Genomic DNA, 11,094 nt, shown 5'->3' on the forward strand with positions numbered 1-11,094 from the left:
GATAAAACTTTCCCTTCTGAAAATACATGCCACTTGAAATAACTTACTTATATTTTTGGAAGAGGATGACTCTGCACCTAGAAAATAGGAGACACATAACTGTAATACAACAGACAGAAATCACACTCAAAGATCTGTTATTAGTCATCAAGATATATGCACATCAATTAAGTTGTGACCCTGGTAAAAGAAAGTTAGTTTTATTTCACTTTCAGTTCTATAACCATTTAAGCTATGGGTTTAAAGAATATACATTTTATATTTGTATATTATTATACCTCAAGATATCAATAAATTTTGTGTGCCAACTATGAGACAGACATTTTCATTTTTTCACTTAATACATAAAAAAATGACAAAAACCTTCATTGGTGTAGGTATTCAGATTGATGTAAAGTATAATAATTATCATAAATTAATGAGATGAGGTTAGAATGTACTGCAAGCTAAAATCTGGTAGGATTGTTATTTTGGGGGTGATTTCTTGTTCTTAATATTGTTTTTCCTCTTGCCAATTTTTCCTATTTCATTTCTATCTGTATTTCAGATTTTGGTACTGGATTATGTGCCAGACATAGTGTTTGTCAATGATGTGAATTTTCATTTCCTTCTGAGCCTTCATGAGTATTTTAGTGAGAAGTTGGGGGAGGTTGTATTGACAGATATATGCAAATGCAAATTTGAACCAGATTTCAAATATAATCTTTAAGTTATATTTAGATATAAAAATTCTGTGACTCTAAGATACATTAAACAAAATAATTGTAACCTTGAAAATATGTGATTTTAAAAGTTCTAAAAAAACTCATGTCTACATTTTCTTCACTTTATATTCAAAAATATGAATTTAAAATTTTGAATTAGACTTTTACTTAGGTTTTAGACAGTATTTACTCAAAGTAATATATGGCATTTAAATAATCCTTGCTACTCTCTCACAGATGGTTTACATGGAAGTAATTCCATATGAATCCTTGTACTTTTAAAATGTGGGTATAGGAGTACTTATGAGACAAAATTCATAATGATTAGGATAGAAAGAATGGATATTAAGGATGGATGTTACAGCTGGATATTGAAAGCAAAGCTATAAGAACATAAAACACATACTTCATTTTTTCATAAAGTTATCACATTCTCTGGCAAGGAATTTCAGTTAGTGACTATTCAACCAAATCCAAGTCACTCAGATATTATGGTTTCTTAACTTAAAATTGACACTGGTAATGAGATTTCAATCTCCAAATAATTAATTTGAGATCATACTTATGCCATACTCCCAGTCAAGTCTCAATAAATAGATGTCAAATAACATGGGAAAATGAAAATAACTTCTATAATTTGGGGAAATTCTCCCTTTTCTCATATCATGCTTCCTTATGCTGTAAATTAAGTGAATTTTCATTTGAAACACTGAGAATGCTTTAGTTTCAGATAATTTTTTTCTATAACCCTCAGGATCCAATACCTGGAAGGTGATAAAAGCAAAACTCAGCAATTGGAATTTTCTTTGCAAAGTGTCTCCCAACCAAGCCAGGATTCTTTACGCTGGAGGTGACACCAAATGCTGATATGGATTGCCACCTAAGGGGATCCTCAATGAGATCTCATAAATTCTAGCTTCTTTCTATAACGCCTCAACATAGTTGCTAGAATTTCTGCTTCACAGTTACATAGTAAAATTTAATATAAGAAAATGTAAGAATGTGAGAATAATATAAATACATTTCAATAACATTTTAAACTCTGCTTTTGGTCTAATGCTAGTAGCCATATAAAAGATACTTTTGTACCTTCTTGGGTTGCTTAATGGTAGTCAAACACAAGCACAGTTAAATGTTTAAACAATAGAGGAATTCACTATCAATCATACCCAAAGAAAGACCACTTAATGGTAAAGAAAAATATCAACCTAAAAAAGTGTAATGATTTCCATCTTTGTGTAAAAAAAGGCCAGTTTTGGAAAATTAGCAAAGTGCTGTGAAGCAAGATAATAATATATTGCTGTTTATTAATGTCCAGAAGAGTAGTAGAAATAAGGCTGAAAGAAATAGGGGGAGGAACATCTAACTGTTGTAAAGAATGCATATTTTTTTTAAGCATGTAGATGTTATAATGGCTATTGTTTAGTCATGTTTTTAAGAGCACAAAAATTGCCTGTGGTAAGATCAGTAAAAAAAAAAAAAAAAAAAAAAAAAAAGCAAGCTTTCTTATGTTTTGCCTATTTTAAAAGCAATTTAATCAAACATCCCATAATTGTATATCAGATATTTTTTATATTTTTAAATCCATAACACGACCTAGTGTAATGAAACTCAAAATGCAATCAAATAGTGAATTCTGGTAAAATAATACCACCTTATCTGTTTGACCTACTTTGCTCATTGTTCTCACATCTTTGATATAACTTAGATTCCAAAGATTTTTCCTGTAGAAATTACTGAAGACAAAGTAGACAGAAACTAATAATATTTAAAGTGTGAAAGACAGGAGTATATATATCCTGGTTAATGATACCTATACTTGCAGATGAGCTAGACCTCTTAAGGTACATTTGTTGTATTAGTTCTCTATTCAGTTATCTCCACTACATTGCTTCCCTCTTGCATTATTATGATTTTCTTTCTAAGGTTTAAAATTCAAGCAGAGAGAAAGAGAGAGAGAGAGAGAGAATATTGCACATTAGTGTCAGGTCAAATCAATGTTGCAGGTTAAGGGAAAAGAACGAAGCTAGGAAGAAATCAGTGGTATAAAACTGTATCCCAGTTACTAACAATACTTTCTTTTTCTTAGGAGCTAGGTCACTAAGGTGAACATCGGGGGTAAAAATAAAGGACCTTGACCTAACTAAAATGCTCGATGCTTTTGCCTCATTTATTTATGTATTTATTAACCATTTAGAAATACCTTAAAATAATTGCTATAGGTTATTGAGAACTTACTATGTGCCAGATGCTTTATCTCTAAGTGTTATGATTACTAACTGTTATGATTACTAAGAATGACAGCTACTGTCAGTCTCATTTGAATGATAATGAACCTGAGGTTTATAGATGTGAAGTTACTTGTCCTTGGTCTTACAGTTGGTATGTGCCGCAACTAGTGTTTGGGTGCAGGTTTGTCTGATTTTAATTCTGTACTTTTTCCTACTGTATTATGCTAGACTGTAGGGATAAGGAAATTTTGCTCAAATTCTAATAAGAAGGAAAGCATAAAGTGTTCTTTTTAAAAACTGTGTTGTTATGGAAAAGAAGCAAAGACCTCTTAAATCTGGCTTGTAAATCATGGGGACACAATATTAGATATGATTCTCATGTTATACTCAACTTCATCATAATGCAATATGTATTCAAAATTCTAGTTCAAATTCACAGATATACGCCTAAAAAGAGATTCAAATCAATGGATCACTCTATACATGAATCAAAGTCTTGCCATCAATCAAGGTAGAAAGAGGTAATCTAGAATAATGATTTCTGGTCATTTTTACCACTATTGAAACATTTAAAGCTCAAAAAGAAAAACTGGTGGTTATTTCTGAAACTGTACTCACTGATCCAAAAAATACTTTGTTTCTCCTTTATTCAGTTGTTAATCTCTTGTATGTCCTAGTAAAGTTTAAATATTCTAACGGAGGTGGCAGTGACCTTGATTCTGAGCAGGTGACTTTGTATTAGTTGCTATAAATCCTGGAATTACAAGGAAGGAGAAATAAGACAGTATATGAGCTTTCTATTTAATGCTTACATTAAAAAATAGTTCTATTTTATTTTTATATTTGCACAAGTTGAGGCACAGAGACAAAGTTAGTGATATACCTAAGGTCATGTAACTATTAAATGTCTGAAGCTAGGTTTAAGTCCATATATACCTGAACAAAAAAAATAAGCTATTTTTGCTACACTGTAGAACCCCTTCAAAGGGGATACATACTCTACTGCTTCAATAAGAATGGAAAACAAAACAAAACAAAACAAAAAGTAACAGAGATTGGGAGCCAAAGAATAAAGAAATATATGACAGATCACTTTCCTCTTTTGTGGTCCTCTCTGGATCTCTATATCTGTTCTGTGAAATTCAACATCAGAGGTCATTGCCAACATCATGAGATACATTTTAAATAATAATGATTTAAATTAGCTTAAAGGGGGCACCTGGGTGGCTCAGTTGTTAAGCGTCTGCCTTCGGCTCAGGTCATGATCCCAGGGTCCTGGGATCGAGCCCCGCATCGGGCTCCCTGCTCTGCGGGAAGCCTGCTTCTCTCTCTCCCACTCCTCCTGCTTGTGTTAACCTCTCTCACTGTGTCTCTGTCAAATAAATAAATAAAATCTTTAAAAATAAATAAATAAATTAGCTTAAAGAAAGAATTTCATAGAGAATACTCAGTATGACTGCAAACATAAATTTCCCAGTGTAAGAAAGCAATGGGTGTATTTTGAAGATACCTTTGATTGTTTTTTAAAATAGCCATCTAGGGTGCCTGGGTGGCTCAGTTGGTTAAGCGACTGCCTTCGGCTCAGGTCATGATCCCGGAGGTCCGGGATCGAGTCCCACATCGGGCTCCCTGCTTGGCGGGGAGTCTGCTTCTCCCTCTAACCCTACCCCCTCTTGCGCTCTCTCTCTCACTCTCAAATAAATAAATAAAATCTTTAAAAAAAAAAATAGCCATCTATTCTAAAAAAAAAAAAAAAGCCATCTGTTTGCAATAAAATAGTTACCAAAAATCTGCATTATTTTATTTAAAGTTTTTACATTAAAATTTATTGTATATCTCCTTTATAAGCATATGGTCTGGGGAAGAAAAAGAATATATTTTCTCTTTTGTGTTAGCTTCCTTGACAGTAGGCAAGAAATATACTTTCTATTTTGTCCTGATTGCTAGGAATCTTAGAACTAACTGTTGGGCTTTCGTTTTTTATTATCTTTGTTTGTGTGTGTTTATATGGGTGCATATATTTTTATTCTAACGTACTACAAATAATTTTTAGCACTTATCTTGGTACAAACAAACATACAAATAAAGATGTGAGAAATATTTTGGTTTTATAACAGATGCTCATTTTTAAAACATTCTTTGTTATTATGTTTTATTAAAAATGTCTTAAGACAGCTCCTTTTTTCCTCTCTTGGCAACTGATATGATTAAGTCAAAGTTATATTAATTTCTTTTTATATTATTTTTTCTTCTTTCTCCTCTTAAGAAACTTTCTCTTCTTCAGAAACTATTTTTTTTAAAAAATGGTATGTGCTATGGTGAGTGCTGTGAATTGTGTAAGACTGTTGAATCACAGACCTGTACCTCTGAAATGAATAATACATTATATGTTAAAAAAAAAAAAAGTAGGAACGGAAAAATGAAGGGGGTGAATCGGAGGGTGAGATGAACCATGAGAGACTATGGACTCTGAGAAACAAACTGAGGGTTCTAGAGGGGAGGGTGGTGGGGGAATGGGTTAGCCTGGTGATGGGTATTAAAGAGGGCATGTTCTGCATGGAGCACTGGGTGTTATACGCAAACAATGAATCATGGAACACTATATCAAAAACTAATGATGTAATGTAAGGTGATTAACATAACATAATAAAAAAATGGAGATATTTTACTATTTCAGCCTAAGGGATATTTTAGTGCCATCACTACTACTGACAATGAACAAAGTTTGCATGCCTTGCTGAGGCACCATAGTTGCAATTAATCGTAAGGTGAATGTATATGGTGGTTTCAGTTTAATTCTTAATGGGCCATACTGTACATAATATAATTACCACAGAGAATTGATGAGTAGCATTTAATTAGCAGAAGACAGCCTAATCTTAAAGACTACAATATCTAATTTTTCAAAGACATAATAATTCTTAAGAAAAACACAAAGCATAGGAGAAATATAAAGCAGTATACTTACTTAGACTATTTAAGCACAGAACACAAGGGTAAATGGAAGGGAGGCTATTGACCTTGGAAGTATTCCTGGATAGTAGTAGTTAAGAGCAAATTAAGGGTCTGACTGCCTGGTCTCACCTCCTATCTTCTCTATCTTAGCTTTGCTTCCCACATAGCAGAACCTGAAGCACTGTTGAATCACAGACCTGTACCTCTGAAACAAATAATACATTATATGTTAAAAAAAAAAAAAGAAGAAGAAGAAGAAGATAGCAGGAAGGGAAGAATGAAGGGAGGAAATCAGAGGGGGAGACAAACCATGAGAGACTATGGACTCTGAGAAACAAACTGAGGGTTCTAGAGGGGAGGTGGTGGGGGAATGGTTTAGACTGGTGATGGGTATTAAAGAGGGCATGTACTGAATGGAGCACTGGGTGTTTTTTTTTTTTTTTTTTTTAAGATTTTATTTATTTATTTGACAGAGAGAGACACGGGGGGCGGGGGGAACACAAGCAGGGGGAGTGGAGAGGAAGAAGCATGCTTCCCGCTGAGCAGAGAGCCTGATGCTGGGCTAGATCCCAGGACTGTGGGATCATGACCTGAACCGAAGGCAGACACTTAACGACTGAGCCACCTAGGCGCCCCAGCACTGGGTATTATACACAAACAATGAATCATGGAACACTACATGAAAACTAATGATATAATGTATGGTGATTAACATAACATAAAAAAAAAAAGAACCCGAAGCAATGTTTTCAGCGTCACCCACTACTTTACTTAAAAACAGAAGTGAGGGAAAAGAAAAATAAAAGAGGGAAAGCAAATATAAGAATGTGTTACTAACCTGGCCATCACTTAGTGTCAAGATAACTCAAACTCATGAGATTATCGTCCAAAAGATAAACTTTGCTCAGGATATTTATTCTGAGGTTTGGAGTAGAATTAGCCTCTGGATCCCATCTTTTAATGATCAAATTTCACTAGATTGTGATTTCATTTGCATTTCTGGGTTGGATATATGGTGGCCTTGAATATACTCACATCTCATTCTTCAGGGAACAGGAAAGTGCCAAAGTAGGAGATAAATGGTTTTCAGAATATCCATGGGATAAAACACAATTGGATTATACCTGCTGAAGGTGGTATAATCCCACACGCAGTGGGTTATCAGAATAGTGGCTTAGTCTGGAGCAAAGAGTCAAGTTTGCCAGAGATAGTGAGGTTGAGATAATCTCCAGTAGCACATGAGAAGTGTCTGTCTGACCAGTCCTCAGATCTACTGATGCATTCCTTAATATTCAGCTACTGAATATAACATGGTACCTCCATATTTGTAGGATGTCCTCACTTCTCTCTTAGGGGTGAAGTACATTTCCAATCAGTCACGAAATTTCATTTAGGGACATTATCTCCTTTGAACCAGTTCATCTGTGAAGCAGTCCTCATTTTATTTTTATTCTATATGGATTGTTGACAGGAAATACTCCCAGAAGGCCATAGGTATAACCTTGAAAGAGAATGTCAATGCAATTGAGGTTAATGATAAGGGAATTCTGACCACGTGTTCATCTGATTTTCTCATGCTTTCTAGATCTGCTCAGATCAAAACCCATATACCGTTTGTATTCTACGATGGGTTACTGCTTTACATTCCCAAACTTATGACTCAGCAGGTCTAATAATACCCAAGTTAGGATGAGGAAGTGTGGTTACACAGACATCTGGCATCCCATGGTCAGGATCTTTCCATACTAGGACCTAGTAGAATACTAGAAGGGTTTTTTTTTTTTCAATGAAAATTAATTTGTTGGCTGTAGAAAGCTTGACTTTGCTCTCCAGTCTATGATTCTACACATCAATTTTTCTTACGGGGGCTTGCCAGAGATTGAATATAGCATTTTAAATATACCATAGATAGCTCTAGCACTATCAGATCTTCTGAGTCACATACTTTGAATGACAGAGCAGCTTGCACCATAGTTTGAATTTGCAGAATACTTTCTTGCTGTTAAGTTCTGCTAAAAAGTGTCATCTTATGAGTCATTCAGTAAATGGTTCATAACAGTATTTTAAAGTATGTTATATGCTGCCTCAAAAAATCCAAAGAGGCCCACCAACTACTGTAAGTAAGAAATGTGAGGTGCACTGAATTTTTATTCATATTAACAAAAATGTTCTAATATGCTCTAGTTGACTTAAGCCCCTAAGGTATTCCCTGATATGACAGGATCCTGCCTCTTCAACAGGATTTTTCCTCACTCTCTGGAATTCGGCTATCTTCCTAGGGCTTACAGAACACTTGTTATTTCCTGATTACAGGGTTTAATTAGAGTGTTACATAATTATAATAACCCAACATGATGTTTTGCAGAATAACAATAGGATCAGTGTTCCTGCAGAACATATCATGAGCATGAGAATTATTTAACATAGCCCTCTGACAACTGGTGAATGCTGTCCCTATTACACTATCCCTACTATGTGATGGCAAACTAGTTTTGGTCCTCCTTTCTGCTGGATCAAGGAAAATGTAAATGCCAAATAAATTCACATGTGTCAAGTGCCAGGGGAATGTGGTATTGCATCAATAAATATAACATATTAAGCATGCAGTTGCACTTGGGGCTATATCTTAGGTAATTAAGGTAGTCATTCCATAGCCATCTATCAGTCAGGATCAATTTTTAAGAAATATTATTTATTTATTTGAGAGAGAGAGACAGAGAGCACGAGAGAGTCAGGACAAGAGAGGGGGAAGGCCAGAGGAAGAGGAAGGCTCCGTGCTGAGCAGGGAACCTGATGTGGGGCTCCATCCTACGTTTCCGGGATCAAGACCTGAGCCAAACGCAGACTCTTAACTGACTGAGCCACCCAGGTGCCCCTGGGATCAATTTTTTTAATTGACTTTCTTCTCACAGCCTAGTAGATGAATTGAATGGGAATATCATAGGAACCACTACTCCTGTCTTCCTTAAGTATTTGACGGTGATGCTTATCATTATAATTCCTGCAATATGGTATTGCTTTTATATATTCTCCAGGACAGGAGACAACTTCTAATTGGCTTTTTGTGTGTATGTGTGTGGGGGGGGGGGGGGGGGTGGTTAATATGGAACACTTCATGAATTTGCATGTCATCCTTGCGCAGGGGCCATGCTGATCTCTGTATCATTCCAATTTTAGTGTATGTGCCGCAGCAACAAGCACAGTGTTGTTTGTTTCTTTGTTTGTTTACCAAAATGGTTCTTACTCCACAGATCATAGATCTATGTGAGGATTCTGTCAGGTGTTAAGTATATCAGAATTCAGTTACCCACCTAAGGACCTGGGAAATAACTGTAGATTAGTTGTATGGACATGTTAGATACATTGCATTGTGACACAGTCTTGGGCCAAAACTCTACCTATCATCAGGCATCCAAGGTCTCTGTTCCTGGTATTTCAGTTCCTCCATTATCAGTCTCAGTTCAGAATCTTTATTTATCAATCTTTAATTCCTGTTTCCAACTATACAGTTATACTAGTATTGGCCACAAGTCCTTTTTGGAAAAGATCAGGGAAGTATTTATCTAATTTATTTGCAGTAATATGGCAGAGTTCATTCTCAAAGGGACCTGGATTCCCCTTCAACCAATGGCTTTTTGGTCTGTGAACTGACTTAAGTTTGGAATTTTTGTGAGGAACCACAACTTTCCTTTTTGATGGCTGATGCCAGTTATCAGTTCAAAAGTTATCATCTTATTTATTTATTTATTTATTTATTTATTTATTTATTTATTATAGGTCAAGAAACACACTACTCCACTTATCTATCTTTTCTCTAGGACACGATGATTTATTGCTATTATCACAGACATGTATATCAAGACACCCTGACTTCCACTATAGCTATATTAGCTATTAGAGTAATTAAATCTTTCTTGCCTCTGAATATTAAGTGCTTCCACCTATACTTTTCTATCTCAGCATCCAATTATTCTTCCTTACCCTGGAGAGAGCATACTTTCATGGCATCATCTTCCACCGACATTCAATCTTATGGAGGACAGGAAACATTAAGTTGGTTTTTCCTTCATGCCCTAACAATGTTTCCATATTGCATTACCACAGTGAAGGAAATGGCCTCTTTGAATACTATGGGAAAATAGTTTGATGGTACATTCTCAAGTTGTACATCACAATCCATCTTAACATCTCTATTCCTTGAGAATTTCTTTCTCCCTTCATATTTTGGCAAGGAGGAACTGACATTTCCACCTCATTCACTGTAGGCTAAGATTGTATTCAGGCTTCAAGGAGTCACCTCAAAAGATTCTGAGGATTGACTCTACTTCATGTATTGACTCTCATTTTAGGACTGAGTGGCTCAAATTCAATAAATTCTCCCACATCATTGTGTTTGCTGTGGTGTGCTTCCCAGTTCTGTAATCAAGACTGAGGTATGATTTTCCCTGGCTCTTGCCAGTGCTGGTCAATGCTTCACAGCTGAGTCTGTTTCTGAGTCTTGCCTTTGGCCACAGAGAGCTGCCTCAACAAGTTGTTCTCCCACCAGTGGTCAGCACACATAAATGAACTGAACTGCTCTATGAAGCAATCCACAGCCCTTTCCCTTGATTCAACCTCAGACAAATTAGGTGCTCCAGATCTCTTCGTGGGATTGACTGAGACCCCTTCTTCAAATGTATCACAGCAGTTCAGTTTCTCCCTTTGCCCAATCCTGTTCTCCTCACCAGCAAACAAGTGATATTTCCAACAGCACTTTTCAGTAAAAGCTTGTATGCAAATCTCCATCTCAGAGTCTATTTCCCAGGGAAGTCAACCCATACCAAACTTAATATTTTACAACTATGTTCTGACACTTTTAGGATCTACTACCACAATTATACCACAGTTCCTATCCTGTACATGTCAATCAGTTCCTACAGTTCCAATCGGTGATTAAATAATTTTGTCCTGGAGGGAGTACTGATTCCCTTGCTTTGTAAGGGGACTGGAAATAAGTGTTGACTTGGCAGCTACTGAAGAGCACAAGAAATATTTTGGGAGGCATCTGCCTCCATGAGGTCTTCACATGTGTTCCAAGCTAGAAAAACTGCTGTCTTCTGTCAAGGGGGAAAAACTGTTTCTGCTTTTGTTCAGGGGAATATGGAGTTCAAAATTCTCAGTTCTGTCCAAAAACAACCCCCATCTCAATTCTCAAAAGCTTACTC

At 35.8% G+C, this 11,094-nt stretch overlaps 1 non-coding gene across 1 annotated transcript; it reads right to left on the bottom strand.

The window, feature by feature from the left end:
• Window positions 1-8,987: 8,987 nt before the first annotated feature.
• On the bottom strand, window positions 8,988-9,091 carry LOC123850300 (U6 spliceosomal RNA). The gene has a single exon (XR_006792267.1). It is a non-coding gene; the product is annotated as a U6 spliceosomal RNA (small nuclear RNA).
• Between the last annotated feature and the right edge of the window lie 2,003 nt (window positions 9,092-11,094).

Source organism: Mirounga angustirostris, unplaced genomic scaffold (assembly GCF_029215605.1).
Source record: "Mirounga angustirostris isolate CCGP_5_RB_7025 unplaced genomic scaffold, mMirAng1.0.hap1 SCAF_15, whole genome shotgun sequence".
Classification (NCBI taxonomy): Eukaryota; Metazoa; Chordata; class Mammalia; order Carnivora; family Phocidae; genus Mirounga; species Mirounga angustirostris.